The sequence below is a fragment of the Octodon degus genome, unplaced genomic scaffold (genome assembly GCF_000260255.1).
Source record: "Octodon degus isolate 3935 unplaced genomic scaffold, OctDeg1.0 scaffold00105, whole genome shotgun sequence".
In the NCBI taxonomy this organism is placed as follows: Eukaryota; Metazoa; Chordata; class Mammalia; order Rodentia; family Octodontidae; genus Octodon; species Octodon degus.
This window is the reverse complement of record NW_004524681.1, coordinates 5050250-5059203: the sequence shown is the minus strand read 5'-3', so window position 1 is coordinate 5059203 and position 8954 is coordinate 5050250.

Here is an 8954-nt window from a genome sequence, read left to right as displayed (position 1 = left end):
TTTACTATCATGAAAACTTTTTCTTAGTTCAATTGTTTTGAAACATTTAATTTTTAATTAATTAATATTTAATTTTCTGAATATTGTTTAATCTTAATTTTTGTTCTAAGATTTATACTATATCTTTGACTTACAATTTATTTAAAAGACATGGTATGATATTTTCTCCTAGTATTAGAAACTTTAAAAGTATATTTCCATTTTTCATTGACTTTATATTACTTCTTCCCTGTTTTTTATGTACACATACACACACATATATATGAAAAAAAAATACCTGTATAACCTGACATAAGATTGGTACTGTTTCATAGAAATCTTTAATTACCTTTTAAATAAGGGTTCATCTAATATGTTTTATATAGTCTTGCATAACTATCATTTTGAGAGCTCTTTATTGTTCATCCAGGAGCATACTACAACTTCTCTTGCCTCTTGAATTATGCTGTTTGTTATTTTCTATATGCTATGTCTGGAGGCATTAGAATATTTCAAGTATGTATAACTGGAAAATGTTTTACTTTTAGTTTTCAAAGGTATGTTTGCTAAGTATAAAATTCAGAGAAGACAGATTTTTTTTTCTTTCAGTCCTTTAATTAGTCTAGTTTCTTACACACATGGTCTTCTTTTTTTCTTTTCTTTCTAATGTGGAATGAGATACTATTTAATTTTGTTCTTCCATAGCTAATATTTTTTATGTATTAGCTTTAATTATTTTTTTCTTTATAATAAGTTTTGGACAATTTCATTTTTGTGTATCTTGATATGATTTTATTAAAATTTAATGTGCAAAAGATTCATTTTTCTTGGAAATGTGGTGTGATAAGTTCAACTAAGCTCAGAAATTTTAAATCTTCAAATATTTGTTGCCTACCCCTTTCTACTTTGAGAATTCTAATTATATGAGTATAATTTTCTTGATTTTGACACAGAGTGAACTTTTATATGACTGATCTGTGATTTCTTTCTTCTTCATTTTTGTTTTGGACAGTTTTCGTTGTTATATTCATTTAAGTTTGTAAATATTTTATTTACAGTGTACAATCTGTTAATCTCATATGATGTATTCATTTCAGAAATATTTCTCTAAAAATCACTCTTCTACATCTTATATATTTCACATTTCAGTATTTGTCTACAATTATTAATATGATATGTAATTATTGATTTTCAATAAAGTTAATGAAAAAAATAGCAATAGACCATAAAAAATCAATCCAATAGCTGGTAGATGATGCAGAGAAGAATAACATGAGATTGGAAGCAATGAAAACTGAGAAGATGGCACAAAGGACATAAAAAATCTTGTTCACAGAAGTAATGGCAATTAGTTCAAAAAACAAGAATTTAGAAAACCCATAATTGCCACACACAAATTTCTTCAAAATTAAATCAAGATGAGCAAGATGCACATTTTTTAAACTTGGGAAATAAAAAAGCTGTGGTTAAAAACATAAGCTACAGTGGCCTGTGGTAAATAGATTTAAATATAAGATTAATACTAAGCAGTCATGCAAATATGATTACAGAAAAAATATAAATTTTCCAGACTCTGAACTATAAAGTAATAAGAAGAAATTCAGAAACTAGAAAGTAGGAAATTCAGAACAAAATTTAACTGTACTTATTTTCTCATTTTTCATAGCAAGAGATAAGCATAAATGTAATGATAAAACTTGCAATGCTTTTATTTTGCTTTTTACTTTAAAAGGGTCTTTGAGGTAATAAACTGTGATAAAAAATATTCATCACTGAGTTTAGCAGTTTTTTCTTCACTTTCCTCTTCTCTGTCAGAGTCAATAAAAAAACAAATCAAATTTAAATGTAATATATGAAAATTCATGTATAATTTTTCCATCTGTGTAACAATTATTACCACTACTATAGATTATATGGGCAGGCATGTGTATCTAAGATTTCTAAAATACAGTTTACCAAATGTTTGGAATTTATAGTGTATGAATTTTAGGAAAATGATAAATTATATAATACAGGGAGAGATCATAACATGGTTTACCTTTCCTAGAGTTTTGTGAGAATTAAATGGTCTGATATACATAAGGGACTTAGCATATCTGCTCTAAAAGAAGGGCTTAATAAAGTTTGTCACAGGTACTGTTATTAGAAACAAAAGGAAAAAGAGGAATACATCCATTTGTAAAGAGATTGGTCTGTGTAACAGTTCAGTTCATAGCGAGTCTGGAGTTTACGGTGGTTTTAATGATGTCCGCTGCAGATAGCCATAGTCAAATTCATAATTGGATGCCAGCTCTGTGCACAACAATGTCCTTGACCAAGGCGTGGTCTCCGCTATGGAGAAGGCTGAGTTCCACGGCGTTCTTGCAATCTGCATCTTCTTGTCATACCCCCTTCATAGGAGCACGGATGGCGTTGGGGGACGCATTGGCAAATTTTTGACCACTAGTATCCTTAGAAGCAGGAGAACGACAAGGCAGCAAAACTTAAGAACACACACACACACACAAGATTTCCCAAAAAGTGGAGGCACAGCTGAGCTTCACCATAAAGGGCCTATCTGAAGACAAACCCATGATGTGTAGGATTTTTTTTCTTTTCTTTTCTTTCTTTCTTTCTTTTCTTTTTTTTTTTTTTTTTTTTCTCTATTTTAGGGAAAGGTCTACAGGGTGTTCACGGTCTCACTACTAGATCGGACTTCTAGTGATTCTCCTGTCTACAGCCTCCCAAGCGCTGGGATTACAGGCGTGAATCACCATACCCGGTCTCAATTGCCATCTCAGCGTGCCCTGGGGGCAGGGCCGACACAGCAGGCCTGAGGATCGAATTCATGGTCCCTGCATCTGCTTGCAGGCACTTTAATCTGCTGAGCTATTTGGCTAGTCCTTAGGATTTTAACATTTTCCTTGTCTAAAGAAGGGTATATTTGAATAAGAAGTGTCTTGTCATCTCTTTATGATTATTGTGTTCCACAAGATCTGTCAGCAAAACACTTGAAACCACCTTCTTCATCAGTTTGTGTATGGCCTTGCAAGGACGGGTCCTACTGACAAGGATGACTACCCTGGGGGATCGTTCTTTCCCTTTTAGCAGTGTCACAACTGGGCATGAGAGGGTGACTCATGTGGCCATGCTCACATGACAGCTAAAGCAGAAAAACAGCACGGGAGTACATGTGGTCCAACTTGGTTAGAGAAGTGGATAAATATAAATGTACAAGTACAGTGGAAGGTGAAAGTTCCAGTGAGCAAACAAATCTGCGTAACATGCACAAGGCCCAGAATGCCCAACCCTGCCCTACAGACAACTCAGGGGCAGCGACACTGGATGGGCTTGGGCGCTGGGCTTGATCTCCTTCAAGAAGGGTTGGGGGCAGGCACAGTACTGGTGTCAGGCAAGCCTGATTCTCACACCTGGCACTGCCCTCAGGTTTGAACAAGCTGGCATTCAAAATCAAACAAAATGGTGCTTCTTTCACTTATAAAGATAATAAGAATGACATCTCCTACCACACAGTTATATAAACCTGTAGGTCAATATGTGATAAAAGTAATAAAATGCGGGGCTGGGGCGATAGCTCAGTGATCTAAGCACCTGCCTGGCAAGCACAAGGACCCAGATTCCATGCCCGGTACTGCATGCCATGCCAGCCCAGAACCCTGGGTGTGCTGTGCAGGCCACCAAGACTGGGCATGGGGGAGCATGCCTGAAATCCCAGCACCAGGGAGGCTGAGACAGGAGGATCACTATGCACCCAAGCTGTGTAGTGAGACCCTTACCAAATGTGTACATAAACAAAATAATTTTAAAAAAACTAGTACAGTGCATAGTAGAATATATTCTCAATTCATAGCAGATAGATAGGACCAATAAAAAGGTAACATATACTTAATAATTTTTTTTACAAAAGCAGCAACATGAAACAGATGCACAAATTGGTACTGTAAATGGTTCCTTTTTAAAAATGTATTTGGTACAGGGTCTCACTACACAGCTCGGACTCGTACTGATCCTCCTTTTTTTCAGCTTCCCCAGCACTGGGATTACAGGCGTGTGCCACCATGCCCAGTCTCTAAATGTTTTGAACCGGTTGGAGAAGACCATTGCTTGTCTCTCTCTGCATACCTCAAAGACCTTTAACCTGCTGGCTACGTGAGTTCTCAGCACAGACCTTCCGCCCGCCTGCTGCGGGGCCTGCACAAACCACTTCCCCTCTTGCCTTAGTTTCCTTGGCTATGTGTTGAGGGGTCGCTGCTTGCTGGCGTTGGAGCCTAGGGAGTGTGGCAGGCGGAAGAGAGGTGAGAACCTGGGCTGTTCTGTACTCGAGGGAAGGGACAGACTGTGGCGCTGATCAGTAGGCTTTAGTTCCCATGCTTGCTCTTCATTCTACTCTGTAATGCTTTCTCGTAAGTTAGGTGCTGAGGACTTGTGGCTGCGGGCTAGGGGAGAAGATCTGCAAGTTCCCGTGCTTTCCTAGGGTCTCTCTGAATGGAATTCCCCTCCTTTCCTAACTGAGGAGCCCCTTGTAGCCGCCAGGGCTTGGCCTAACTATCCCTGCTGCGTGACCCCTTTTTCTGTCGCTGTCTTTTCTCAAAGCACGCGGCTCTTTTGTAACTCTATGTTGCCTGTGGATTTCTTTGTGGCTGTATGTTTCTCGCTGACATATAATGGCCAGCCTACGGTCTCCTTGTAGCTGAAACTTCCCCCACCATCGTCACTCAACCGACTGAGCAGATCACACTAGGAGTTCAACAAATAGTTTGGAAGAGAAGAGCTAGGAGCAGAGAGGAAATGACTAGTTACCGAGTGTCTAAATGTCAGGCATGTAGCAAGCCTTCCTCATGTATTATCTCATTTATTCTATTACTCACATCCTTTTATGTGTTCATTCATTTAACAAATATTTATTGAGTCCTATGGTATGTGCCAGATACTGTTCTAAATGTCAAGGATGCAATTAATATCAAATGGAAGGAGACAGAGTGCCAACCAGGAAGTTAGTAAATAAATATGTGAGTATGTTCATTGATGATACATTTTATGAAGAAAATATTTATGGAAGTTGGGGTAATGTTTTGTTTTAGATATAAGACCAAGGAAACATTTGTGATAAGGTAACTTTTAAGCCAGTAACCAAGTAAGCTGATAAGCTACAGACATATAGAAGGAAAGTGCTCTTGGAAGAGGAACAGGCAGTTGAAAAGCCCAGGCAGGAACATGTGTGGCATGCTGAGGCCCATTGTGGAGACCAAGGTGTATGGAAAGGAGTGATAAAAATGCAAAATAGCCTATGAGGGTAGAAAGGCAGTAAGAAGCAGGTACTATAAACCTGTGTGAGAAGCTATGGGAAGCCTTGTGATTTTATTATCAGTGGAAAGGGGAGGAGGTAGGACAATTTTGACCAATAGACCTCCTCTTCCAGCTTCATGCAGAATACAAATTGTGTTGGAACAAGTTTGTTGGAGGCAGTTAGCGACTCCTTCACTGCAAGGGAAGAAGAGAAACCCGATGCAGAGAGATAGTGAGGGGACTGGCAGGACCAGGTGGAGAGGTGGAGAGCGGGTGAGTGCAGCCTAAGGAAGTGCCAGTGGGGTTACTGATGGATTGGGTGTGGGACTCGAGTAAAGAGGCTTTAGGTGTGAGACTGAGGTCAGCTGGAGATGCTGCTTGGTGAGCTGGGAAATTTGTGGGGAGAAGTGTGAATAAGAAACTGAAGAGCACAGTTTGGCTGGGCTGAGTTTGAGGAGACTCTTATATTCTGTGTCTGAGTAAGGTTGTTGATAGGTAACTTCAGAAAGAGTCTAGAACTCAGGATGAAGGTTAGGGCTAGAGATACACATTTGAAGGTCATCAGCATAAATAATATTTAAGCTCCCAAGAATGGTTGAGTCATTGGTACTTTAAATGTTGAATTCTTTGGCTTGTGTTTCAAAACTATAGCACTAAAATTTACTTCAAGCTCGAGCAAATGAACAAAAACACAAATTCACAGAACTGGACGAGAGTCTTAAGAATAGCTAGCTAAGAGGAAAGCCTTGCTGTTTCTGGGGAAGTCCAATGATTAGAAGGTGGGAAGAGAAAGAATCAGCAAAAGATGCTGGAAAAAGAATCACACAGGAATAGAAAAATAAAGCACAACAAAAGGACAGAGAGCAATATCCCAGAAGCCAAATGGAGGAAGTGACAAGAAGACAGAAAACTTTCAGTTGCGATGAACGTTCAGGTGCTGCTGACAAGTCACACGAGGTCTGAAAGTTGCTTTGCTGCATGTGTAACGGCCATCAGACCTAGTCATTTTTAGTAGGTGTCTTTTTGCCTCCTGTGGTCTTGGGGTGCAACTTGGGCCCACACAATCTACACAGATAAGTGGACAATGAGGGGACGAACTCATGCCTGCACTTTTCCTGCCAGGGCAAGTGCCCTGAAGCAGGGAGTGTGACTGGGGGAATAGGAGCCTCCTCCCAGGAAGGCAAGGCAGAACTCGGCAGCAGAGGGAGAGTGCTGAGCAGTCAGACATCCCAAAAGAAAAAGGTTAGCTTTATACAGTAAATCTGAGCATAAATTCTGCATCAGAATTACCTTGTGAATATTTAAAATCCTACAGATAACTGGGCACCACTCTACACCCACACATCACACCCTCAAGATTGGTCCTCTGAGGGGCCTACCATTGACAGGAGGATTGTACCTTCAGCATGAAAGACTTTAAGGCTTCCACCCTTGTACAGTCTTTGGAAGGCCTTGCGAAAAGCTCTTTGCCTGAGACATTCCAACCTAGGTCTATCAGCCAGTGCCCACCAGAGGAACAGATTTAGTATAAAATATTTAAGGATTTAGAAAGTAGGCTTACAATGGCTGCCTGCAGAGGTGGGTGTGGAAGATCACAAAAGGGGCTGTTTCCATGTTAGCAATCTGAAGGATCACTCGAAGTTTCACTGTAGAGTCTCAGGTGCGTCCGTATCCGGAAGCTGCAGAAGCTGCACCCGAAGCCAAGAGACCACGTTCACAGCCACGGAGAGGACCAGCACTCCTGCACTTCCCTGGCAAGTGCAAGGACCTGAGTTCAAGCCCCAGTTCTGCCAAAAAAACCAAAACCAAAACCAAAACAAAACAAAACCCCAGCACTCCTTCAAAGAAGCAGTGCCAGGACTTCCTTCTTCATTTCTTTTTTCTATCCTATTCAGGCAGCAAAGCTATTGGGTGATGCCACTGACAGCCAGGTAGGTCTTCTGTCTTCAGTGTGTCCCTTCAGCCACGCTAGAACCACGCCGATCCAATCCCTTCAGGGGTCTTACTCAAACTGCAACACCAAAGAGCAGGGGGCAGTCCTCAGATGCTTTCCGTACTCTGCTCTGGGTGTGTCCCCTCTCCTGTCCCCTCCAGCAGACATCCCTGACCTGAGCAGCAGAGAAACTTCTTTCCTTTGAGCCCTCTTTTTCTTTTTCCTCTCAGAACCTCTAGTTTATTTGCCAATGTTCCCTTTTCCTCTTACCCAAAATTAATCAATTGTCTCTGTCTGGCTGAGCAGGGAGGGCTCTGGATATGATTAAGAGGACCCAAGATACTAAGCCCAAGGAGCACTCATCCGTAGTCTAGCCCCAGGCTGGTCACTACAAAGGCTGTGAGGTCTTTCACACTGTCAAAGTTAAGCTCTGCAAATTGGCATCCAGGTATTTTGCTAAAAAGAATGCCATCTCCTTCTGCCTTCCTAGCTTTGGAGCCAAACTACAGACAGAAAGGTGTGGGCATCAAAGCTGGAGGAGGATTCGAGGAAAAGAAGCCAGTCTGACGCTCCAATATGCAGATCTTGCAGAAGTTCCAAAAGTGAACACGCTGAGGAGTCTGTTAGCTCACTGCCCCACTTCCTCCCACCACCTCAAACATGAGGATCCTGAAGCCACGCAAAGTGAACCATGTAAGGCCCAGCTGTGCAGCCGGCTCAGTGGCAATCAGTGATTTGAAATCAGGAGATCCAGTTCTGAATGTGGAACAAGCGAGACATGAATTGTGTAAGGGCCCACCTTGCGGGAAGTATCCAGCGGTGACATCGCAGCACTGTAACCCTGCGGTCTGCACACAACCCTGGCGCCTGGTCCTCTCCCCAGCCCCCATGGAGATGGCGGTTTGGTTGAGATGGGGGACTCGATGTGTTGCTTGAGCTAGGCTGTAGCTTAGAAGCCTTCTGCCTTGGCGGGGTTTGAGGACAGGCATCTCTGGATGCGACACCACCCCCACTCTCTATTTATTTATTTAATTTCTTGAGACAGGGTGTCACTGCGTTGCCAAAGCTGGTCTTGAGCTGGAGTGATCCTCCTGCCTCAGCCTTCCAGCTGCTGAGACTACATATAGACAGGCACCTCCCTGCCAGTTCAGAGTCCGTGAGAAAGACCTAAGAATCCCAAAAGATCTCTGTTGCCCAGCCAAGTGTAGGGAACTCAGGCCAAAGCAGTCAGCTGCAGCTAGTCCTGGAACTAAGCAGCCTCAAGCCAGCTTTCCTGCAGGAACTATCCACTGGCTGAAAGCAAAATGATTGCAGAAACAGAGAGATGTAAAGAAAGGGCTTGCAGGGCAGAGGGCTGCGTGGGAAGAGCGCACTGCATTGAATCGTTCTCCGGCTCAGCCTTGACTTAGAACCCTGGTGAGGGCTTAGGTCCCGCAGGCTCTGGCTGAAGGAGGTGGCTCCGGAGGCCGGTGGAAGACGCGGGCCCTTTGGCTTCCTGGGCCTCTGGCTGGCCTCTGGCTCTGGCTGCCAGGCACCTCCTGTCATTAGCAGGGTTGAATTTCCTGTGGTCACGGTGAGCTCAGCCCTGGACTCGCTCCAGTTTCTAGGAGACCAGGATCTCAATTAGCACGAAGGATCTTGGAAGTCTTAGCTGAAGGGGCGGTAGAGAAGGAACACACTGCACTTCCTCCTCCTGATTTGGAAAAGAAGAACTTCTGGAAGCACCTAGGATTGAAGACCCCTCCACAGAATGTGC